This window comes from Pinus tabuliformis, chromosome 8 (genome assembly GCF_031772625.1).
Source record: "Pinus tabuliformis cultivar Carrire ecotype Pingquan chromosome 8, CPIR1, whole genome shotgun sequence".
Classification (NCBI taxonomy): Eukaryota; Viridiplantae; Streptophyta; class Pinopsida; order Pinales; family Pinaceae; genus Pinus; species Pinus tabuliformis.
The window spans coordinates 287,672,764-287,699,484 of NC_142294.1; the positions used below are offsets into that span (position 1 = coordinate 287,672,764).

The window sequence follows — 26,721 nt, forward strand, 5'->3', positions numbered from 1 at the left end:
GTGTGTAATTACCTCACACACTGCTCACTAACCTCAGAAATAACTGCGCAATCCTCAAGGAAAGAATTCCTTCTGCATGCAAGAGATATCCTCATGGGAATATTCCTGCAACTGATAGTACATTGTCCCATCCTTTGATCTCAACTAGGTCTCTGTCTGAACTGACATGCATGAGTTATTTATGAGAGAATATTCAGTTATCTGAAGTACACTAGTTGCATGCATGCATGCATTGACTAAATAAACTCACAATCGGTTCCACAAACTGTTGGAACTAATCTAATTGGACTTAACTTAGTTAACTGAGCTAACTAATTACAACTCAAAGTACAACTCGTCCTGGTCTCCTTAATTAAGGGATAACTTCCTCAATCAAAGGGATAATTGTTGCATGTCTTCACATAGACTTCATGTTTTATTTTGTCTAACTAATTAACTCAAGATGAATTAATTAATTATTTTACCAATAGCTGCTGAGCTCAAATTCGAATTTTAATTTAGGGATTAATTAAAATTGGAATGTATCCCAAAATGCTATCTATAGGAATGTTATTTTTAGCATTTCTTGTTGTTATTTTCAACACTCCCTCTCAATAAGGGATTATCTATCACCTCGATCCTGTCTCTGTGGAACTCGAATTTGCATTTTGACAATGCCTTAGTCAAAATATCTACATCCTGCTCCTCGGTCGAAACATACTGCAACAACATGATCCTCTTCACCACACAGTCTCGAAGATGATGATACCAGATATCGATGTGCTTGGACCTGTCATGAAATACTGGATTCTTAGAGAGTTTGATACAACTCTGATTATCGCAATAGATCACAGTTGGATCCATCCTCTGATCAAACAACCCAACTAGAATTTTCCGCATCCAAATGGCCTCACATGTTGCCTGGCTTGCAGCCATGTATTCAGCCTCTGCTGAGCTAAGTGCAACTGACCTCTGTTTCTTGTTGTACCAAGAAACTATAGTTAAACCAAGGTTGAAAATTCCTCCTGAAGTGCTCTTCCGATCTGATGGACTCCCTGCCCAATCTGCATCTGTGAAGCCCTAAAGCTTCACTCCCTCTGTCCGTCTGTACCATAATCCATACTGAGATGTGCCTCTGAGGTATCTCAGCACATGCTTAGCTGCCTTCCAAAACAACTTGGTAGGCTGAACCATAGCTTGACTCAGCTGGTTCACCACAAAGCACAAATCTAGTCATGTGTTCACTAAATACATCAATGAACCCACAAGTTGCCGATACACAGTAGCAACTACTACCTCACTTGAAGTAGCATCCTCCTTCCTCCAGTTACCTGCTAGAGGAGTCTGCATGGGCTTGTACTTCTCCATGTGGAATCTCCTGAGTATCTCATTGGCATACTTGCCTTGAGACACAAACACTTCCCCATCCTTTTGCCACACTTCCATGCCTAGAAAGTAGTGCATGAGACCCATGTCTTTCATCTCGAACTCTCTTGCAAGGTCCTCCTTGCAAGACTTGATCAACTAAACATCACCTGTTAATATTAGATCATCAACATAAAGAACAATGATCAATGGCTTAACTTCTACCATGATGTGGTATAGGTTTGCATCTGCTTCACTCTTTGTGAAGCCTAATCCTGTGAAGTAGTTGTCGATCCTGGTGTACCAAGCACGAGGTGCTTGCTTCAGCCCATACAAAGCTCTCTTGAGTCGGCACACATGTGACTCACGATCGAAGGTCTCAAATCCTTCCATCTGCTCTATGCACACCTCTTCCTCAATCTTTCCATTGAGGAATGCAGTCTTCACATCCATCTGATGGATCTTCCAACCCATATGTGCTAATAGTGCCAACATCGATCTGATAGATGAGTACCTTGCTATAGGAGCAAAAGTCTCATCATAGTCAATCCCCTCGACCTGTGAGAAACCATGGGAAACAAACCTTGCCTTATGTTTCTCCACACTACCATCAGCTGCTTGCTTTACCTTGTAAAGCCAATGGGAACTCACCACTGACTTGTTCTCCGATCTTGGAACAACATCCCAAACATTGTTTCGAACTATGGAGTCATACTCCTCCACCATAGCATCAACCCAAACTGGCTGCTGCACTGCTTCCTCAAAGGAAGATGGTTCGGTCTCTATACATTCCCCAACAAGGGCCATGTAACCAGTGTACCACTTAGGTGATCTCCTCTGTGTGCGCAGAGAAGATGGCTCTCCCAAATTCTCTCTCGCATCCATCAACAATCTGTCAGCTTCCCTTGAGTGTTTCCGCCCATCTTTGGAAGACTCTGCATGAGTGGATGTATCCACTTCTGGATACTCTGCATGCAACTGCTCTGCATCAATCTGAGGCTCCTCCTCCTTAGGAACCAAAAGTTCCTCCTCTGCATGCAACTTGAGCTTCCTCTCAAGGGATACTCGCATGACCTTCTGCTCGTCGAACTTGAGATCTCTGCGTACCACTGTCCTTTGACTGGTAGGCAAGAACACCTGATAGTTGTGGGGTGTATCAATGTACCCCACAAGTATCCCCAACTCAGCTGTTGGCTCAAATTTCTTCCAGGCATCTTTGGTCACATGGCAAAATACCGATGAGCCAAAATTCTTGAAGTGACTCACATCTGGTCTCTTCCCGGAGAAAGCCTCCTCTGGTGTCTTCATCCCCAGTATGCAATGCAGGCTTCTATTTTACAAGTATACCGTTGTATTGCATGCCTCAGCCCACAAATGAAGTGGTAGGCCTTGGTCATGCAACATCGCCCGAGTTGGTCCCATAATCGTTCTGTTCTTCCTTTCGGCCACCCCATTCTATTGTGGGTTATGGGGTGCCGTCAACTCTTGTTTAATTCCTTCTGCTACACAGAAGTCCTTAAACTCTTGAGAGACATACTCTCCACCATTGTCGCTTTGCAAGGCCCTGATCTTCTTTCCTGATTCTTTCTCAACCAAGGCTTTGAACTCACAAAACCTTGAGAAGGTTTGATCCTTCTTCTGCATGAAATAGATCCAGCATCTACAAGAAAAATCATCAATGAAAATAACATAGTACCTTTGTTTAGCGGTGGAGGTTGTCGAGAATGGTCCACACACATTTGTATGAACTCGCTCCAAGATTGCTTTAGCTCGACTGTCTCGATCCTGAAAGGAAGATTTTGCATACTTACCCAAGGTACAACCTTTGCATGTATCCACTTGCTCAAGTTTACCCTTGGGAAGTCCAGTAGAAATCTGTTGCATGATCTTCAAGGCCCCATGGTGGAAGTGGCCCAATCTTCTATGCCATAGCTCGCCAATATCTTGGCTTTGCACCAACTCTGCTTTAGAACTCAATGCAACACAATCATCAATCTCCAGCTTGTAGAGATTCTTCACTTGAATCCCAATCCCCTTAGTATGTCCCGTGGCGATGTGTCTCAGGAATGCCTTTCCTTTACTGAGGACTACATCATAGCCTTTGTCTTCCAACATTGCGACGGATACTAGGTTATTCTTCAGTCCAAGCACATAATTTACATCAGTCAGGGTGAGCGGAGCTCCATGCTCCCTCTGAAACACGACCGTGCCTTCACCTGAAACACAGTACTTTCCATCATCACCCATCTCTGTGCACATCTGGAGGTCCTTCTCCTCCAAGGTACTAAATAAACTCTTGTCGCCGGTCATGTGGAATGAGGCTCCACTGTCCAGGTACCAAACACAACCCACCATTGATGAAACCATGCATGTGATTAGGGTAAAATATGTTAAAATTGGCAACTAGGGCCAAACTCCATGTGGGTCAGCTTATTTATGGCAATTGATATTTTTATTGGATCCCCCTCATCGAGAGGTGTAAGATTGATCTAAAGATCATCCGATTCCTATAAGTATTTATGGAGATATGAATTTATTTTGATTATGGAATTATTATCAAGCCGACCAACAACTTATGTAGGCTCAAGAAGCCCAAACGTCATGTCCATTCAACCTATACATTTTTGGTATAAATAGAAGAGTCTTGATGTCATTTGCAACACATTCTTGAGGTGATCTCCTCCTCTCCACGTCTTGGGTTTCTGGAGAAGGATTGAGACACCAAGAATAATATATTGGCCTAATGGTGATGCCCTAGCCACAGGTCGATCTACACAGCAAATAGAGACACCTATACGCTGTCTAAGGAGTATTTTGGCCGCAGTCAAGCCATGCCCTAGCTGCAGTCAAGGGAGCTCATATACATTGTCAATGTGGTTAAGGAAAGGCTTAATACACACTGTCAAGAAGCCTTATGAACTGGCCCTAATATACGTTGTCAAGAAGCCTTATGAACAAGCCCTAACACACTGTCAAGAAGCCTTATGAACAGGCCCTAACACACTGTACAGAAGCCTTATACACTATGTTGTCCAAAAGTAATAGCCGCAGTCAAGAAGAGGACTGAACTCGCAAAAAGGTGAAGCCGTAGTCAAGGAGAAAGGAGCCACAGTCAAGGAGCAAGAAGCTGCAGATCAGATCCTTGCACTTCTCTCTAAAATTTCGAGTGAGCATTGGTTACAGGTATACGCCCTCAAGGAGAGACGAACTTCTCATGTCCGCAAATAGAAGAAGATTCACATTAGGGCTTGACTGCACCTCAGTTGGGCATTAGGTGCAGTCATGGCCAGATCTCAGGTACATGATCTAATTCGATGAGGACACGACATTAACTAAGGTCTGGAGTAGGTTCCATTATCAGCATACCTGTAGGTGCAGTCTAGATGAATCTCAGATCTCATACTCTCTAGATCACGAATGGATGAAGGAGAAAGGACCGCGGATAAGGTTACAACATTAGCATGAAGTCTGTGCTATTAATCTCGATATATACATAAGTGTTTTTTGTGCCCTTCCTCACTGTCTGGGTCTAATGGAGATCATAGTAATCCTGTAGTTGCTATCTCAGAGTCATCATTGATGTGATCATGTTAGAGAGTGTTTAAGTGATGACTATGTCTACTAAGCTCTAAGCATAATCTACAGTGATAGAATGGCATACATGTAGTAGCCCTATCACAATGAACAACAGTGATAGAATGCCATCTGTTAAGGCAGCAACATGATGATGATGCACATTAGTATGGGCAGCATGAAGTTGAATGATGATCATGGACATGAAGGGCAGCATGATGATGAATGATGATCATGGACATGAAGGGCAGCATGATGATGAATGAGATCATGGACATGAAGGGCAACATGATGATGGATAAGATCATGCACATGGGCAGCATGATGATAATCATGATTAGTGCAACATGGTGCAGTATGCAATGGTACAACATGAGAACCAGATGCAGCACGATGATAGGTGAAGGAGTCACCTTGGAGAATCAATTGAAGTAGAATGTCTTCAACTGATCTTATCGTTATACGAAATGATCTATGCTAGATCTAGATAAGTCAAAGTGTTGACTTCTATTTTAAATGTACTATCTCTCTCTCTCTCTCTTTCTCTGCTGAACTTTGAAGAACATAAAAGAAGAATTGATCAAGGGTTTTCCCACATTGTGTGGTTTGTCCCTGGCTAGCGCCACATCTTGTGTCCTCTTGTCATGGCTTGTCTTCTGCGATTTATATTTATGTTCTATCTGCAGTTTATCTTAATGCTGATGTGATTGCTAATTGTGAAAATTTAAATAAATTGCTCTAACATAGAACATACCTAAAATTAACATGGTATCATAGCTGAGGTGAAGACAATGCCCAAGTAAGAGTGAAAGAGCAATCACCGAAGATAGTTAGGACAATACAAAAGGATCAATGGGTTCCTCATAATTCACCCATGGTGAAGTCAAAGCAGAGAATATTATCAGATTGGCGCAGTGGAAATTTCTGATGGCCTATGATCCAGGTGGATGTTGGTGGCCACCCACCTATCCCATTTGGACCCCCACAACTGTCTCTTTTATCTTTTTTAGTTTCCTAAATTGTAGCACAGTTTACTATTTTTAGCAGTTTTTCGGGTCCTGAACTTCCGAAGCCATTTTGAGGCCCTAAACGACGTTTTTTTGGGAATCTGGGGCAACATGGGTCCATGAACTAATGTTGCCTTCCAAAGTGGTAGTACTCGGATAGATCTTTCTAACGAGCTATCGTACGCGTCAAACGGAGATCGTATGCCAAAGTTACGACCCCGGGAAATTGATGTACCAATTTACCCAAACGGGGCCCACAATTTGGCGTTTCATCTTCTAGGGTTAGGTTTCGGGATGTGAAGGGTTTTCCATTGTTTCTCAACAATAAATAGGCCTTCGAGCATCATTGTAACACAATTTTTAGAACAGTTCAGAGGCATGTAGCCGCCACATCTCTTCTAAGGGATAAGCTACCATCGCCCTAGCTGGTTTATTTCCATTTCTGTTTGTAAGCATATTTCAGTATTTTACAGTAATGAAATGAAGTATTATTTCCGCTGCATCTTTGTGTATATGGTTATCTCTGTGTTTTATTGCGTTCCTGTTTAAATCCGGATCAGTAGGTTCATTCTTCTGGATCTTGGCAGTGGCAACAGTGGCGCTAGGATCCGCATCAATGATCTGCTTCCCTTTGCCATTCCCCTTGTCGGGTTCTGGCTCAGGGTCGGAACATGCATATGATTCGGAAGCCTTCAACTTAGCCACCAGCGACTGCTTGGTCCGACACTCACTTGTGTTATGAGTGGGACTCTTGTGGAACTCACACCACTTCCTTGTGTCCTTCTTCGGCTTCATGGTGTTGTTCTTTTCTTGCGGCTTCGACGGGGTTGTCTTGGGTCACCCCGCTTTGGCTTTGTCCTTTGGGCTTCGGATTTGCAGATCCAAAGTCTCGCTTCTTCTGTTTGAACTTTTGCTCGATTTTGACAGCGTATCGGTATGTTGTGCTGAGTGAGGAGATGTTCAAGAACACCATCTCTTCCTGGATGTATCTGTGTAGGCAGCCGCGGTATTTGAGTACCAGATGCAACCCAGAATCTTTGATACCCAACTGTGTGCGAAGGGTATGAAAAATGTTTGTGAACTTCGGCACATCTTGGTCTCGTCCCTGCCGCAGTGTGGTCCATTTGATGTATTTGTCCTCATAGCTTCCGACAGGGTAGTACTGCTCCTTGATGGCATCCCGAAAGTCATTCCAAGTGGGTGCGGCTGAAAATAGTGAGCCTATACTTTCATCCTTCTGCTAGCAGTAGGTTTCCCACCAGTCCTTGACATGGGGGGCTACTTTGAGAAGAGCGAAAACAATCTTTTCTTGACTTGAAAATTCGTGAACAGAAAAATACCCATCTAGCAGATTTAACCATTTATCTACAGCATCTGCATCTATTTGACCCTCGAAGATGGGGATTTCAAAATTAACTTGTACCTTAAATGGTGTGGCGTTTCCAGAGTCGTTGTTGGAAGCCGATGCATCACCTCTGGGTAGCCGCTGAAGGATCTGCACAAAGTTATCCATCATCGCGTTCCTTTGCCGCTCAAGCGCTTCTTCGAGCAAGATTTTGATAGGATCTCCTACCCCCTCGTCTTTCTTCTCATCCCGCCATGGGAGGCCGTTGGGATTTGCGAGGCTGGTCTTGAAAAGGTTCGACCAGTTCAAGCCCTAACTCCTTATATCCCGACCTCGTTGGGGACATGCAAAGAAAAACAGAGAAAAAGCAGACGAGATCTCAAAGTTCGCCAACGATGTCGCCTTCCCTATAGCATCAAACCCTTCACAGACAAGGTATTGTGTGATGTTACACCTCTAGATGTTTGTGATGTATTATTAGGCCAGCCATACTTGTGGAGGCGACATGCTGTGTATGAGTCTAGGCCTCGTGCTGTCATTATTTCTTTGAATAATTCATTATACAGGATACCGGAGGTAGCCCCACCTACCGCCACATCTTTGATCACTACTAAGAAAGGCAGCAAGCTCATCTCCCAGACTAGGAAATTCATCTGTCTGGTTCACTCCCAAAGTAAGGGGAAGATCGTTGCTACATCCATGACCCCTGCAAAGGGTTCCTCCACGCAGCAGCAACAGCAAAGGGATATGGTCATGACAGAACACAGGAACAACTTCTCCTCACCCACAGGGGTACCAAATAAGTTTTAGGTGGGCAACAAAGTTTGGTTACATTTGCAGAAAGAACGCCTTACAAGAGCCCATTAGAAGCGCCGACCACTCTGACATGGTCCTTACACCAGTACCAAGGCTACGGGAAACAATGCTTTGAAGCACAGCATTCCTCCATTCCTTCGCTTGCACCAAGTGTTCAATGTGGACCATCGCCGACCATGCTTCCCACCATTTCTGGTCACAGCAGAGATTGCAGAACAGCTCACTAGAGACCCAGCTCAGCAGAAGCTTCCTCATCTCAGGGAGGAACTCAACGCAATGGGGACCATTGCTTCCTAAGGGGGGAGGAATGATCCAGGTGGATGTTGGTGGCCACCCACCTATCCCATTTGGACCCCCACAACTGTCTCTTTCAGCTTTTTTAGTTTCCTAAATTGTAGCACAGTTTACTATTTTTAGCAGTTTTTCGGGTCCTGAACTTCCGGAGCCGTTTTGAGGCCCTAAACGATGTTTTTTTGGGAATCTGGGGCAACATGGGTCCATGGACCCATGTTGCCTCCCAAAGTGGTAGTACTCGGATAGATCTTTCTAACGAGTTGTCGTACGCGTCAAACAGAGATCGTATGCCAAAGTTACGACCCCAGGAAATTGATGTACCAATTTACCCAAACGGGGCCCACAATTTGGCGTTTCATCTTCTAGGGTTAGGTTTCGGGATGTGAAGGGTTTTCCATTGTTTCTCAACAATAAATAGGCCTTCGAGCCTCATTGTAACACAGTTTTTAGAACAGTTCAGAGGCATGTAGCCGCCACATCTCTTCTCAGGGATAAGCTACCATCGCCCTAGCTGGTTTATTTCCATTTCTGTTTGTAAGCATATTTCAGTATTTTACAGTAATGAAATGAAGTATTATTTCTGCTGCATCTTTGTGTATATGGTTATCTCTGTGTTTTATTGCGTTCCTGTTTAAATCCGGATCAGCCTACCTAAAGATCACTTCATTGGGAAGTTTGGATCTAAGGATGGAAGGAAAGGCAGATGCCTTGGTTACAATAAGTTCGACCCTTATGCGAAGGAGTGTCCAATGGCAGAGAAGTAGGTCATCAAGGACACGACTGTCTCTTCAAAGAAAGCAAGGAAACCCAAAATCTCTTTTATGTACCTGATCGCAAGAAGAACCTAGTGTCCATCTTGGAAATGGAAGTTTAAGGTTTCAGGGTGGCACTCATTGATGGAAAGGTACGTGTTTGAAAATAGATTTTTCAAAGATGTTTGGAGTTCAGGATTGTATCAAGTCCACTATGGACCATGTCCATTGACTCAGCACTGGAGGTCTATGAGTCAGATGGTGATCGGGATGCCTGAATTCAAAAAAAAAAAAAGAGAGCATGAAGGTACATGTTTGAGATGTAATGAATGAAAATCTTACAAGGGGACCATTCCCCTCATGTAGCAGGTCCACAGGTTTGGAATAACCCGTGGAGTTTGAGATTCATGAACGGGAATCTCATGTATACAGGTGGATGAAAGCCCTCTATGGCTTGAAACAAAACACCCCGGGTGTAGTATGAGAGGATTGATAACTATTTGATGAAGTTGAGATTCACTAGGAGTGAAACTGATCCAAACCATTACTCGAAGGTTGTGGATGATAGACCTCTCACACTGGCACCTCATCAGGACAACCTATTTATGACAGGTGTAAACCCTCTCATTTACAGAAGTAAGAGGGAGTTGGATTCCAAACATATGTTTTGCAATTAGCATGGTGAGCACATATTTGGTTGAGCCTCACTGGATTGATGCCAAGAATATCTTCGGGCCACAATATCTCATGGATTGAGATACATTGCTGGCAATATGAAAATTGCATGATTATTCGAATGTTGACTGGGCAGGAAGTGTGGAGGATCACCAGAGCACTTTTTTGTGCTGGATCTCTTTGGATTCTGCTTCGATATCATGGATGAGCAGGAAGCAAAAGTCGGTTGTTATAAGTACCGTCGAGACTGGATACATAACTACGAGTATGACCTTGTATGAAGTTGCTTGGTTGTACACATGATGAATACCACTGTGATTCTCTGTGACAACCAGACGTGGGATTCGATTATTGAGGAATCCCATATTCAATGATTGCTACAGTATATATACATCAGATACTGCCTTGCCTGGGATATGGTAAGTCGATGAGCAAGGAGGCTCCATCGCACTGAGATGATGTATAGGTCGCTACACTTTGTCAGAGCCCCGGGGAAAGATCAAATTTGTGATTATCTTGAACAACTTGGAGTCGTTGAAAGACCCTTGTAAAAGGGTCCTGCATGTTGCATACATTGAGATCTGGGAGCTCTGGGGGCTTGTAGTTCTTATTGGAGCAACATACGACCATAGGGTGACTCACCCTCCCCTGGTGGTGCGTAGTGTGGACAAGATGATTTTGCTCTCTTGTGGGACAGGATGATTCACTCTCCTGTGGACAAGATGATTAGCTCTCTTGTGGAACAAGATGATTCGCTCTCTTGTGGGACAGGATGATCCGCTCTCCTATGGACAGGATGATTCGCTCTCCTGTGGACAAGATGATTCGTTCTCTTTTGTAACAGGATGATTCGCTCTCCTGTGGACAAGATGATTCGCTCTCTTGTGGAACAAGATGATTCAATCTCTTGTGGGACAAGATGATTCGCTCTCCTGTGTAGCAGGATGATTAGTTCTCCTATGAGGACATGATTGATTAAGTTCTCCTGTCGAGGCATCCTACCCATGCAGTCTGGGACTCATGGGAAGTACCTCTCATCTGATCAATGAGCAGGGAAATGAGGATAGGGACCATAGTAGTACCGATGGACGCATTGTTGTATCTACCGTACTCCCTATGCTAGGATGACCTTCATTGATCTGGGATCAATGACACTGGTCTGGGACCAGTGGTAGGAGTTGTACCTACTATGACGTTGACTTCGGGTCGGTTGAGACTGGTCTGGGACCAGTGGTACATACTCTGAGACTGACTTAGGGTCAGTGGAAGACTGGTTTGGGACCAGTGAGAGTGGTACATGCTATGACGCTGACTTTGGGTCGGTTGAGACTAGTCTGGGACCAATGGTACACTCTCTGAGACTGATGATACTGGTTTGGGACCAGTAGTAGGAGTGGTACCCACTATGACGCTAACTTTGGGTCAGCTGAGACTGGTCTGGGACCAGTGGTACGCACTTTGAGACTTACTTCGGGTCAGTGGAGAATGGTATGAGACATTCTCGATCAATTATTCTTCTTCGTAATTCAGCAGAGCTAAGTTGAGCAGAGTAGAGCAGAGCAGAGCAGAGCCAGCAGAGCCAGCAGAGCTAGCAAAGCTGAGCAGAGCTGGGCAGAGCTAAGTAGAGCTAAGTAGGGAAGTGCAGGGCACTGATGGCAGAGATAGTACAGTTGGACATATGGATCAATGGATGGAGTTCTCCCTAGTTGAGAGGGAGTGTTAAAATTGGCAACTAGGGCCAAACTCCATGTGGGTCAGCTTATTTATGGCAGCTAATATTTTTATTGGATCCCTCTCATCAAGAGGTGTAGGATTGATCTAAAGATCATCCAATTCTGATAAGTATTTATGGAGATATGAATTTATTTTGATTATGGAATTATTATCAAGCCGACCAACAACTTATGTAGGCTCAAGAAGCCCAAATGTCATGTCCATTCAACCTATACGTTTTTGGTATAAATAGAAGAGTTTTGATGTCATTTGGAACACATTCTTGAGGTGATCTCCTCCTCTCCACATCTTGGGTTTTTGGAGGAGTGAGACACCAAGAATAATATGCTGGCCTAATGGTGATGCCCTAGCCACAGGTCAATCTATGCAGCAAACAGAGACACCTATATGCTGTCTAAGGAGTATTCTAGCCGTAGTCAAGCCATGCCCTAGCTGCAGTGAAGGGAGCTCATATACACTGTCAACGTGATTAAGGAAAGGCGTAATACACGCTGTCAAGAAGCCTTATGAACTAGCCCTAATACACGCTGTCAAGAAGCCTTATGAACTAGACCTAATACACGCTGTCAAGAAGCCTTATGAACAGGCCCTAACACGCTATCAAGAAGCCTTATGAATAGGCTCTAACACACTGTATAGAAGCCTTATACACTACGTTGTCCAGAAGTAATAGCTGCAGTCAAGAAGAGGACTGAACTAACAAAAAGGTGAAGCCGCAGTCAAGGAGCAAGAAGCTATAGATCATATCCTCGCACTTCTCTCTGAAATTTTGGGTGAGCATTGGTTACAGGTATACGCAGTCAAGGAGAGATAGACTTCTCATATCCACAATCAAAAGAAGATTCACATTAGGGCTTGACTGCACCTCAGTTGGGCATTAGGTGCAGTCATGGCCAGATCTCAGGTACATGATCTAATTCGTTGAGGACACATCATTAACTAAGGTCTGGAGTAGGTTCCATTCTCAGCATACCTATAGGTGCAGTCTAGATGAATCTTGGATCTCATACTTTGTAGATCACGGATGGATGAAGGAGAAAGGACTACGGATAAGGTTACAACATTAGCATGAAGTCTGTGTTATTAATCTTGGCATATACAGAAGTGCTTTTTGTCACCTTACTATCCTCACTGTCTGGGTCTAATAGAGATCATAGTAATCGTGTAGTTGCTATCTCAGTCTCAGCATTGATGTGATCATGTTGACAAGTGATGACTGTGTCTACTACACTCTAAGCATAATCTACAATGATAGAATGGCATACCTGTAGTAGCCCTATCACAATGAACAACAGTGCTAGAATGCCATCTGTTAAGGCAACAACATGATGATGATGCACATTAGTATGGGCAGCATGAAGTTGAATGATGATCATGGACATGAAGGGTAGCATGATGATGAATGATGATCATGGACATGAAGGGCAACATGATGATGAATGAGATCATGGACATGAAGGGCAGCATGATGATGGATAAGATCATGCACATGGGTAGCATGATGATAATCATGATTAGTGCAACATGGTGCAGTATGTAGTGGTACAGCATGAGAACCAGATGTGGCACGATGATAGGTGAAGGAGTCACCTTGGAGAATCAGTTGAAGTAGAATGTCTTCAACTGATCTCATCGTTATACGAAATGATCTATGCTAGATCTAGATAAGTCAAAGTGTTGACTTCTGTTGTAAATGTATTATCTCTTTGTCTCTTTTTCTCTGCTGAACTTTGAAGAACATAAAAGAAGAATTAATCAAGGGTTTCCCCACATTGTGGGGTTTGTCCCTGGCTAGCGCCACATCTTGTGTCCTCTTGTCTTGGCTTGTCTTTTGTGATTTATATTTATGTTCTATCTGCAGTTGATCTTAATGCTGATGTGATTACTAACTGTGAAAATTTAAATAAATTGCTCTAGCATAGAACATACCTAAAATTAACAAAATCCAATTCGAACTGTGAGGCAAGTGCCTCACCATCTGATCCTTTTGAGGATCCCTTCTTGGATTTCTTATGTGGACAATTTGTTGCATGATGGCTCACCTCATGACAATTAAAGCATCGCACTTTAGATTTGTCAATCTTCTTCCCACCATAGGAAAAACTCGATTTGGAATGGGAAGCCTTCCCTTTCCCTTTCCTCGCCTTACTCGCTAAGGCTAGATTTTCTTCATCATCATGCTTTGATGAAGAACCATCTCTGGTGCTTCTCTTGATCTCCTCCTACATCAGATCCGACCACAGTCTTTCCCAATCTAGCAGTTTCTCTCTTCCATTTACTGAGTCTTAGTAGCTATGCCAGCTCTTAGGAAGATCGAGGAGAGTAAGACTCACCATGTCATCATCGGCTGTCATGATTCCTACACTGCCAAGCTCATCCCTGTAAGTGGTGAGCTTGTTCATATATGTAGAGATCATGTCGCCCTTTTCACACTTGATTTTCCGAAGCTTGTCTTTCAGCGCCAGCTTCCTCTGATCACTGCTATTCTAATATAGATCCTTCAATGTCTTCCACATTGAAAAAGGTGTCTCCTTCCCATGGAGACTCAAGACAATATGGTCTCGAACTCCCTCAAGAAGAATCCTCCTCGCTCTAGCCACACATTTCTTCCATTTCGCCAATTCCTGGGCATTAGCTGCTGCTGGCTTGGGGACTTCTTGATCAATGAAGTCCTTCAAACCATTTTCCTCTAATACCACTTCCATGTGATCCTTCCAGGCTATATAATTCGAGCTGCCATCTAGGGCATACTCATGTCTCAAACCATTGAACGCCATTGGTGAAATTTGAGAAGTGATAAGAATCGATTTCTATAATCAAGAACTTCAAACTTCAAACTTCTCCCTTCTTTGTATACTGTTCTCTGCTTTGATCACCTCAGCTCCGATACCATGTAGAAATTCTCACTGTAGATCACCTGATAATGCAATATACTAAAGCAAAATACTTGATCTACTTCTACAAACAAAATTGTGGAAGCTTAATCGATTTTGAGCAAGATCAAATAGAACACATATAATAGATGAAGAAGAAATCAATCACACGTGAAACACAGAAGAATACTCTGGGGAAAGCCTCAGCTAAAAAACCCTGCTATCTGTATTATCATACAAGTGGAAATATCCCAGGATTACACAAAGATTTAGCTCTTAAGCTATCTAGCTCTCAGTACAATCCCTCATTGTTGCTCATAGACAGAATAGACAACACATATGCCTTCCTTCAGTCCTCCAAGCCTCCTATTTCCTTGCGCAGTTTCTCCTGGGTCCTCAAGCTGCCACCTGTGTGTAATTACCTCACACACTGCTCACCAACCTCAAAAATAACTGCGCAATCCTCAAGGAAAGAATTCCTTCTGCATGCAAGAGATATCCTCATGGGAATATTCCTGCAACTGATAGTACACTGTCCCATCCTTTGATATCAACTGGGTCTCTGTTTGAACTGACATGCATGAGTTATTTATGAGAGAATATTCAGTTATCTAAAGTACACTAGTTGCATGCATGCATGCATTGACTAACTGAACTCACAATCAGTTCCACAAACTGTTGGAACTAATCTAATTGGACTTAACTCAGTTAATTGAGCTAACTAATTACAACTCAAAGTACAACTCATCCTGATCTCCTTAATTAAGGGATAACTTCCTCAATCAAAGGGATAACTATTGCATGTCTTCACATAGACTTCATGTTTGATTTTTTCTAACTAATTAACTCAAGACAAATTAATTAATTATTTTACAAACAACTGCTGAGCTCAAATTCGAATTTTAATTCATAGTTTTAATTTAGGGACTAATTAAAATTGGAATGTATCTCGAAATGCTATCTATAGAAATGTTATTTTTAGCATTTCTTGTTGCTATTTTCAACAAAATTATTAGGTGGATGACATCTTAAAAACATCCATTCATTTGTAAAATCTTTCATCACAAAGAAAGTTTGGAGGATAAATACTAGTAAGGGTTTTTGGTGTTTGGGAATTGTGCAAACAATAACCCCTGGTTTTGTTAAGAAATGGATCAAGAGTCCATCAAAGAATTGCCATAATGATTCAAAATTTGCAAGGCGATTTTGCTTACTTTTCTTTTGATTGATACATGGTTTGTTTAAAAGGTAGGAAATGTGATTAGAGTTAGGTTAGTTGAAGACCATTAGGTGGATTGTGGAAACCTATACAAGTTATCTCATAATCTTATCAAAAGACCAAAATGATAGGGACAAACCCTTGGGGCCCATGATCCGATCCTTATCTTTTGCGTTGGTTTATTAAATAATTTTTTTTAGATAAATTAATTAAAAGATTTTATTGTTTGAATTTTTCAATAAAATAAAATGAAAGTGGTTTATTATTTAATTTAAAAAAATTAAGATGTAATTTACAACTCACCCACGATATAGCATGTTTAACTTAATATGATGTTATTAAATTAAAATTTGAAATTTGAAATTTTTAATGAAAAAATTAATATTAGAAAATTAATAATAATAATAAAATAATTTAGATAAGATAAGATAAGATAAATGTATTAATGTTTGACAAATGGCCATGGAATTAGGTCAATGGGAGTTTTAGGTATAATGATGTCTAAAGAAAACAAGGGAAAAAACGTAAAAACATAATAGAGGTATGATCTAAAGCCTAGATCGTTGACTTAAAAAATGAAGAGGTGGTCTAAGAGAAAGATGTATAAGATGAGTATGTCACAAATCTATGGCACAAGTGAGAGGAGCCTATTCTGCTCCACTAAAACCATCTCTCCTAGCATCTAAGGTTGAATGAAGAAACATCGAAATAGATGTACGTCTGGGTTATGAACTTTCTAGTATAGTAATGCTTACAAAGGGTTTTGAGCCTTACATCTCTATTTGTGTCATATTTTTTACCCAACTGTTTCATTACCAACACACTAATTTGTAATATGGTTAGAAGTATTTGGTTTTTTTTTAACCAAATGCTTATGAGTAAAAGATTGAGATTGGCTAATAGCCAAAATAGAGAGTACATTGTTAGTATGAAGTAATAGATCGTTGTCCACAACAAGTAGGTTGGTCTTAATCAACTTCATTTTAGAATTTGTCTCTATTTTTTGAAAGTCTTTGATGTTGCTAAAGTATTAGGTGGATGTCATCTTAAAAACATCCATTCATTTTAAAATATTTCATCACAAAGAAAGTTTGGAGGCTAAATACTAGTAAGCATTTTTGGTGTTTGGGAATTGTGCAAAAATAACTCCTGATTTTGTTAAGAAATGGATCAAGAATCCATCAAAGAATTGTCATAATGATTTAAAATTTGGAAGGCGACTATGCTTACTTTTCTTTTGATTGATACATAGTTTGTTTAAAAGGTATAAAATGGGATTAGAGTTAGGTTAAGTGAAGACCATTAGGTGGATTGTGGAAACCTGTGCAAGTTCTCTCATAATCTTATTAATGTGCTTCATGAACAAGGATTGTTTTGTCTAAGTCAAATAGCTACAAGACTCAGAGTTAGGAATGGAAATGTGTTCAGGAGATTAGGGTGGGAGATGAAGATGAAGTGATGTGGGAAGCATGCATCACTAACCTAAATTCCAGCGATGTTAGAATTTGAGATTTTGATGAGAGTTGATTTGGTCAAAGAATCCACCTATACATATATATGCTCCTAAGGTGGATATAAGGTATTATGTGAAAGGATGGGTAAGGGTGAGACAATTCAATGGTGCAAAATCAATATGGAACATGAACTTTCCTTTAAAAATATCAAATTGTATGTAGCTTGCCCTTCAAAATAAGGTTCTCACCCAAGAAGTATTGAAAAAGAGAAGTTGGAATAGCTAAGTAGGTTCCCATTATGCAAGAAAAAGAATAAAATATTCAACACTTATACTATTTTGTTGTTATTCAGTCCAAGTTGGAAAGAGTTAGAGGATATTTAGGGTCTTGAGGTCCAAGGAAGAGGAAATTTTATTGAATAAAGTTTACATGCTTAGGATAACAACATTTTGGTTAAGTAATATAAACATCTTCCTATATTAATAGTCTAGTGGGTATGGCTGGTCCTGATAGTAGTGTCTTTGAAAACAAGTTTATTCTTCCTATTGAAATTCCCCTCAAAGTTTGGCAATTCTCCAAACATTCAAACAACCTTCAAACGGGAAGTTTTTGTAGAAATTTTGAATAATATGACACATATTCACAGAGATTATCCTGATTATACACTTATAAGCGGAACATGCATAATACATAACCTCTTCTACGTTGATCATCAATTTACAGAAGCAGAAACATTCACAGGCGCACATAGAAGCATCAATCAAACTCATTAACACAGTATGTATCCCGGGGAAAGCATCTCGCTAAAATCCCCACACTATCTGTATATTATATTGATTGAATCATGTAACATTACAAAGTACAATGCTTATCACAAGCAATCCAGTACCAGCTCCACCTGTTACACAAAATACAGCTCAGATCTAATCTCCAAATCTCCCCCGCTGCTTGCCTGCCTCCACAGCTCAATACCTGCTCAAGAACTGATGAGAATGGCTTACCAAACTCGTATTTGACCTGCAAATAATCACTCACACTATGTTGGACGTGAGCACAAGCTACAATTCTTGCTATTGGCCAATTCATTGGCATACTCAATCCCTCTGATTGTGCAAATCATCATGCACAGCTATAGTCACAACTGATAGCAATCTAATCCTCTAACACCTGTCCCTGCTGAACTGAACATGCACTGACCTGCAACTGAGTTAACTGATGTATTCTATAGTTGCATTATGAGTTAATAACTTGTGAATTAATTAATAACTAATTCACCCAACTCATCTCTAGTCTATTTGCCAGTTAGACTAAATACAACTAGTTTAACAAAGCTAAACTGAACACAACTCCATCAACTGCACCTCCAGTCCACTAAACTCAACTCACTTGAGTTCTAACTGAAGTCCTGCATGCAAATATTAGTCATCCCATAGGTAACCACGTATTTCCTTCTGGGATCTACATGTACCACATCCGTAGCTCATCCTGAAGTGCTCCAAGAGAATAAGATCAAGTTTATAGTCCAAATATTATTATGAGACAATAATATTTGACTTTTCTATTTTTGACAGCCAGTCTAAAAATAGACTTTGATCACTCACAATGTGATCACTCACACTGTGGTCACCCACACTATGGTCACCCACACTGTGATCATCCACACTGTGATCATCCACACTGTGATCAAAAATAGAACTTGCGCCATAATTTGCATGCGGGCCCACTTAGTGAAGGCGACTCTTTTCACTAAGCTCCATCATCTTGTTGCATTCTCAACAAGCATTTCTTGTTGCACACTTTTCAACACTCCCTCTCAACAAGAAAGGCTTCCTCTCAAACCCGATCCTGAAACTCTGGAATGTTCTCCATGCAACACATCTGGCTGGTCCACTTGATCTGTCATCAAAGTCTCTGACTGCTATTGCCTTTGTCGACTGAAGACTCTGCATCTCTGTGCTCTTCAGTATCCGACTGCTCTAGCCTCTGTCACTTTGATCTCTGACTGCATCCGTGCTGCTGCTAGTTCTATCTCCTAACATTGCATCCGCACTGCACCTCCCAACTGACCTCCCTATTGGGCTAGAAACATCCTCTGATGCTGAAGCTCTACTTGCTGCTGACAAGTGCTCCCTCTCTGACATCTGCGCTACTGCAACATCTCCATGCATCTCACACCATTGCACACCTCTCTGTGCCACCTAGCACTGTGCAAAACACTTGTGCCTCTCGCATTGCTGCAGCTTGCTAGCTATGCGTTGTCCTAGGATTCCCTGCACTGTCGCTCTCTCTGCCGCTCCATCCGCATCCGTCTCTACCTAATCAGTCAGTTCTTGCTACTACACATTTGGGGCTCCCGTAGCAAGGTCTCATCCAAGAGGTTGGGTACCTCAAGGATCCTGCCCCTCCTCCTTGAGACGATCAATCCACATCACCCCACCTCCTACTTGGAGGTATGGCTGCACGTGATCCCTCAACCCACCTGGCTCGAAGTTTCCCCCTACTGGAGGTCTCTAGATTAGTATATGTCTCTACTCGATCTCCTCTCAGCTTCCCCTATTGTGGCTCCTCCACAACGTCCTGAAGCTGATGCACCAATCGTGGCTCCTCCACAATCGTCTGAGACTTCTTCTGGCTCTGCATGTTGAGAGGTAATATACGCTCCCTCTCAACCACCAAGTCTCCATCAGTTGCCTCGCTGCTCAAGGCTTTGCATGCATCTTGAACCTCAAGAGCATACAGGTTCTTGACACGTGAACCAATCTGCTTCACCTGTCTAGTGATGATGTGTCTAAGGAAAACCTTTCCCTTACTGAAGACCACATCATAGCCTCTGTCTTCCAACATCGCGATCGACACCAAGTTTCTCTTCAGTCCTGGTACATACTTGACATCGGTCAAGGTAAGGTGAGCTCGATGCTCCCTCTGAAAAATAACCGTGCCTACACCTGAGACACTATACTTCTCATCATTACCCATCCCTATGAGTATCTGGAGATCTTTCTCCTCCAAAGTACTGAACAAACTTTTGTCACTGGTCATGTGGAAAGAAGCTCCACTGTCAAGAAACCAACCACTTCCCATCATGGATGAAACCATGCATGCGAAGAGTGTGAAATCCAACTCAAACTGTGAAGCAAGTGCCTCACCTTCAGATCCTTCCCCGGATCCCTTCTTGGACTTCTTCTTTGGGCAATTAGTAGCATAATGACCCAACTCATGACAACGAAAGCATCTCACCTTCGCCTTGTCAACCTTCTTCCCATCATTGGAAGAACTGGATTCGAAAAGAGAAACCTTCTCCTTCCCCTTCTTCGCCTTACTCAGTAAGGCACAGTTCTCCTCATCATGCATAGATGAAGAACTGTCTCTGGTGCTCCGTCTAATCTCCTCCTGCACAAGATCCGACCAAAGTCTCTCCCATCCTGGCAGTTTCTCCCTTCCATTCACCGAGTCCTAGTAGCTATGCCAACTCTTAGGAAGGTCAAGGAGTGCTAGACTCACCATCCTCATCCGACAGTCACCCCCACACTTCCCAGTTCATCCCGGCATTGGGTGAACTTCGTGAGATACTGGGGCATGCTGTCTCCATTCTCACACTGAATGTTTCTGAGTTTATCTCTTGCTTTGGAATAAACGAATTCCACCAGCTCAAAACTCAACCGCTTCCGATCTAGAATTCGTGAGAACAAATTATTTCTTGTACAGAGATCGACTGTATGGGCATTCACCGGATATCTCACCTTCCAAAAGAAGGATGAATCCAGAGGCTACCTGGCCCGATTACAAACTCTGCCTGAAGAAATAAAATGTAAACACTTTCTGAATAATAGATCTGATGATCAATACAGCACTGATATCATGTAGAACTTCTTCTACAAATCAGCTAGCTCTGATACCATGTAGAAATTTTGAATAATATGACACATATTCACAGAGATTATCCTGATTATACACTTATAAGCGAAACATGCATAATACATAACCTTCTCTACGTTGATCATCAATTTACAGGAGCAAAAACATTCACAGGCACACATAGAAGCATCAATCAAACTCATTAACACAGTATGTATCCTGGGGAAAGCATCTCGCTAAAAAACCCACACTATCTGTATATTATATTGATTGAATCATGTAACATTACAAAGTACAATGCTTATCACAAGCAATCCAGTACCAGCTCCACCTCTTACACACAATACAGCTCATATCTGATCTCCAAATCTCCCCCGCTGCTTGCCTGCCTCCACAGCTCAATACCTGCTCAAGAACTGATGAGAATGGCTTACCAAACTCGTATTTGACCTGCAAATAATCACTCACACTATGTTGGACGTGAGCACAAGCTACAATTCTTGATATTTGCCAATTCATTAGCATACCCAATCCCTCTGATTGTGCAAATCATCATGCACAGCTATAGTCACAACTGATAGCAATCTAATCCTCTAACACCTGTCCCTGCTGAACTGAACATGCACTGACATGCAACTGAGTTAACTGATGTATTCTATAGTTGCATTATGAGTTAATAACTTGTGAATTAATTAATAACTAATTCACCCAACTCATCTCTAGTCTATTTGCCAGTTAGACTAAATACAACCAGTTTAACAAAGCTAAACTGAACACAACTCCATCAACTGCACCTCCAGTCCACTAAACTCAACTCACTTGAGTTCTAACTGAAGTCCTACATGAAAATATTAGTCATCCCATAGGTAACCACGTATTTCCTTCTGGGATCTGCATGTACCACATCCGTAGCTCATCCTGAAGTGATCCAAGAGAATAAGATCAAGTTTATAGTCCAAATATTATTATGAGACAATAATATTTGACTTTTCTATTTTTGACAGCCAGTCTAAAAATAGACTTTGATCACTCACACTGTGATCACCCACACTGTGGTCACCCACACTGTGGTCACCCACACTGTGGTCACCCACACTGTGATCACCCACACTGTGATCACCCACACTGTGATCATCTACACTGTGATAAAAAATAGAACTTGCGCCATAATTTGCCTGCGGACCCACTTAGTGAAGGTGACTCTTTTCACTAAGCTCCATCATCTTGTTGCATTCTCAACAAGCATTTCTTGTTGCACACTTTTCAACAGTTTTTAAGGAAAATTGTTGTCGAAAGGAACTTGCTTATTTTGATGGTGTTTTCCAAGGGGATACACCTGTTTGTGGTGCAAGAGGGATCTTATATTTAAATTTTATCATGTTTGTAATGTCAAACTGGCTTAGGCAGAAACAAACAACTATGTAGAGTTGTTGACATTAAAGCTAGTTGTAATGTTAGCAATCCAAAAAGGTGCCAGAAAACTTCAATTTTTTGGTGATTCTCTTGTGGTAATTAAGTGAATGTGGGAGGAAGTGACTTTAATTTTTATTTGAAGCCCATCTATGAGGAGTTTCAATATTTTAAATTTTCTTTTAATTGCATATTTTTTATATAGAAAAAGATTGTTGATGTGAATGGAATGTCCAATAATGGGTTATAATTGGTTCTTTGAAGTTGGCATATTTAAGATATTTTGGAGGGGCATCCCTTTGGATATCTCCATCACCCTATTTTTTTTAGGGTTCTTCAATGATTCATGTGCCTTGGTTATCATGATGTATTTATTTACTACTTTTTATTTGATGTAATTAATATGTCAGTGATAGACTAGAAACTTTATGATTCTTATTAAATGCATATTTTATGTTGTATCTCTTCAAAAGAGATGTGATTTTTTGGGAGTTGTTCAATTGTATGACTAGCCTAGATCCATTTTAAATTGGCTTTGTCAAGCGTCAAGAGGGACCAAATCTCTTTTCACTCTAAAAGAGGTTTTCATCTCAAGATATTTGATCCCTCTCGGTGCTTGGTATATTCAAAATTAAGATGGATCTAAGCTAAATTAATTACCCTTTTAAATAGGCTATATTTCACATGAATACCATGGGTTCTCATAAACCTGGTGCTCAAAAAATATTGGTAACCCAAGTTAAGTTTACCTTAACTACCCATCACAAAATAATAATAATAATAATAATAATAATAATGTAATTATTTTATTTTCACCAAGTCAAAATGTTTATAGGACATTACATTACATTATAACATCTCCACCATACTAATTTGGAGAGAGAAATACTGTTGGAAGATTAAATGAAGATAGAAATAATTTTTGAAATATGATTTCCTTTTGAGGAAACTAACAATGCTTTAATGCATCCACAAAATATAATATTGTTTTTGGTAAATAACATTACAATTATGTTTCCAAGGGAAAAAATATCAAGAATGCATTCACCAATGTATTATTATATTATTAGATAAGTATCAGGTTGTGTCTTGGTTTCTTGAGGAAATGTGTTTATAATGTAAATGGACTTATTATACCACCATTGCATTATTTTTTAAGTTGATTCATTTACCAAATTGGTTATGAAGCTTTGCTACAAGCATTTCCCTTGTAAGTTAATAGTGACGATTTCTACAAAATGACGTTAAATAAATGTGAGCATATTTATTCCAACAAGCTTACATGAGTTTTGTGCTCATCTTACATCTATTTTTGAAATAAATTTTCATTGTGATGAATGTGACCAACCACTACACTCAACACTCTGAACTCTTTAGTTATTATATATAATTTTTATGTTGATGGGTGTTTTTCATTATGAGAAGGGGTGTTACACAACAATCCAAACTATCATCACCATTCATCTATTATTTCCTAAATGTCCATATGTCACCATTAACGATTCAGGGCTTGCTTAATATTATGATATCGATTAAAGGGTACAAGTTGAAGATGTTGCACTATGTTATCATCCTTGTTTCCAAAAATAAAAAAAATCATATCCACTTGAGGAAGAAAATAATGCTTGTGATACAACTAACACATGAATCATTAAGAAAAACCTTTGGTTTGTTATGGAAAACTCTATTATGACTAAGGTTTGACCTACTCAATTTTTCATGGAGTTGGCATATTGAGCACTAAATGAGAAGCATATGCAACTTGTTATCAATATTTCCTTATGTCTCAAAACCCTTTGCTCTTCTCGACAATAAAAGATGCAGTCAAAACTAGGAAGGATCCTTCATCAAGATCACATGTCCTTGGGAGACAAATTCCATTTACGGTCAATTTATATTTCATGAGTCAATTTCTCTCTTACTAATAGCAACCTTGACACAATAATTTTTTATGAGAATACTACCATGTTTTACTACCCCAGAATAAAACTAGCATATTGCCTTCATGAGCAAATGATAATGATAAAGTGATTGGGGGAAGGGAACATCTAATAAGACATGAAGGAGCTCGTCATTGAGTAGCTAGTGGAGCACTTATTGAGTAAGTATCTTGTGTTGGCAAGAAGATTCATGGGATTTGGGAAAAAAATTGTGGTAGAGTGACATCAAAGAAGTCAACCATGCTCGTAAAAACAATCATTATGAGGTCATAGAAAATAGGAATATAGAGCAATGAGATCAATCATGTTAATATGGGACATTTTTTAAAATATTATCCTAGGTAATCACAACAATACCATGCATAAGTATTTTGACCTCCCTCATGCTCATGTTGTGTTGGCACATACAGTCACATTCAACAATGGAACCCATTCCCAACCTATGTAATTGATCTAGATTATATCATTATATTATTTGTCATCTATCTTAGGGAGACCAAGGGGGATTCCCAACTAAAGGTTAGGGAGTACTACACTATTGTTGCAGAATTAACTAAGGTTTGTCATCAATGACAAGGGGGAATATTATTGGAAATATTATTGTCATTGATGTTAAAGATAGGGGTAGACTATATGGAGAATATATATGTCCAAGATAAATATTACAAGATGAAGATGGTTGAAAATGTTATTTGGATATCCAATTGTTCTTGATTCCCAATTTGGATACCCTATTTTTTACGACATTTTTACTTTAAATAACTAGCTCAAATGAGAGCATAAGTTATATTGAATAACTTTTTCCAAGACCTTTCCAATGGTATATGACACTCCCTTTAACTCCATAGGAATGAGGAGATATGAAATTTTCTATCAAATTGGTCCAGAAAGAAGGTATAGGTTGACCCAACAAAAATTACAAGTAAGCCTAGCCATAAAGTATAGGTTGTCCCTAACAATTTTTACAAATAAGCCTTATAAGTATACACAGGAATATTATAAATAAAGGATAGATGAATGCATTTTATATCATCTAAGCAAGAATGGATATGAGGTGTGCAACAAATGTCGGGGAATTCTCTTGAGGTCTTAAAGGTGGAGCAAAAATGTGAATTGTGGGGTGAACAAGATCTTGGAAAATCAAGAGGACACAGAGGATATATCTCTAAGTACCTATGGCAAAAATTTATTTGTTCATGAGAATTTTGGAGATATGCTATAAGAAGTTAGGGTTCATGAATGCTCCTGAAATATGCTTCAAACAAGTCAACTTGACATTTTCGGTATAACCTTTTTCTCTAAAATGTTTCAGACTATGAAATCTAGAGGAGACGGAAGAGAGATCTTTAAGAACATTTGGTAGATATTTTAGAACTTTGTTCACTATAATTTTGGAGATATTCTTTAGGGAAGTTATGGTTCATGAATACTCTTGAATATTCTTGAAATATGACAGGTTGGAATTTTCATTATAATTTATTTCTAAGATGTTTTAGATAATGAAATCTAGAGGGGACAAAGGAGAGATCTCTAGGTACCCATGGTATAAATTTTAGACTTTAATTCGCTGTAATTTAGAGATATTCCCTATGGAACTTATGATTATTAAATAGTCTTGAAATCAACTTCAAACAATTCAGTTTGGAATTTTGCAATAACTTATTTTCCGAGGCTTTTTAGATTGTAAAATTTTTAGAGATTCAAGGAGACAGACATAACTGATTTTAGAATCAGATTTGTAAAATTGGATGTGTGGCATGTTGTATAAGTTTTTCCTTGGGAAGAGGCAAAAACCAACACGTTTTGTGAGAAATAGATTTGGTGAAGGTAGAAGCAGCAAGCATACCCAGAGAAGGTAGAAGCAAAAAATAGACTTGGTGAAGGTAGAACTAGTAAGCAAACTCATTGAAGTCGGTCGTTTCCTATGAATATATTGTAGAAGAGGGGATTCGTGTCTCCTATAGGTTGGTGCATACAAATATTGTAGTAGAGGGGATTGGTCTCTCCTACAGGTTGGTGCCTATAAATATTACAATAAAGGGGATTGGTGTCTCCTATAGGTTGGTGCCTACAAATCTTGCAATAGGGGGGATTAGTGTCTCCTATAGGTTGGCACCTACAAATCTTGTAACAAGGGGGGTTGGTGCCTACAAATTTTGTAACAACATGTTTGTGCCTACAAATTTTGTATCAATAGGTCAATGCTTATAGTGATATGTTATAAAGAAGTTTTCATTTATATATTGTGTTCCATATGTGAGATTGTTTGGTTAAATTTTCTTATATTGACTCATCACCCCTGCCCTCTCGTCTCAATATAAGCTTGAATACAACAATTTGTATTAGAGTAGGTTCCTTTGAAACCAATCCAACCACTAGAAGGAATATCTCAAAGGGACCATGGCCAATCATGAAGGTTCTTTCACAAGC

General features: G+C 40.3%; 1 pseudogene; it reads left to right on the forward strand.

Annotated features, from left to right (window-relative positions):
* Positions 1-4,626: 4,626 nt before the first annotated feature.
* Positions 4,627-26,721, forward strand: part of LOC149235254 (ubiquitin-like domain-containing CTD phosphatase pseudogene) — a 67,713-nt pseudogene continuing 45,618 nt past the window's right edge.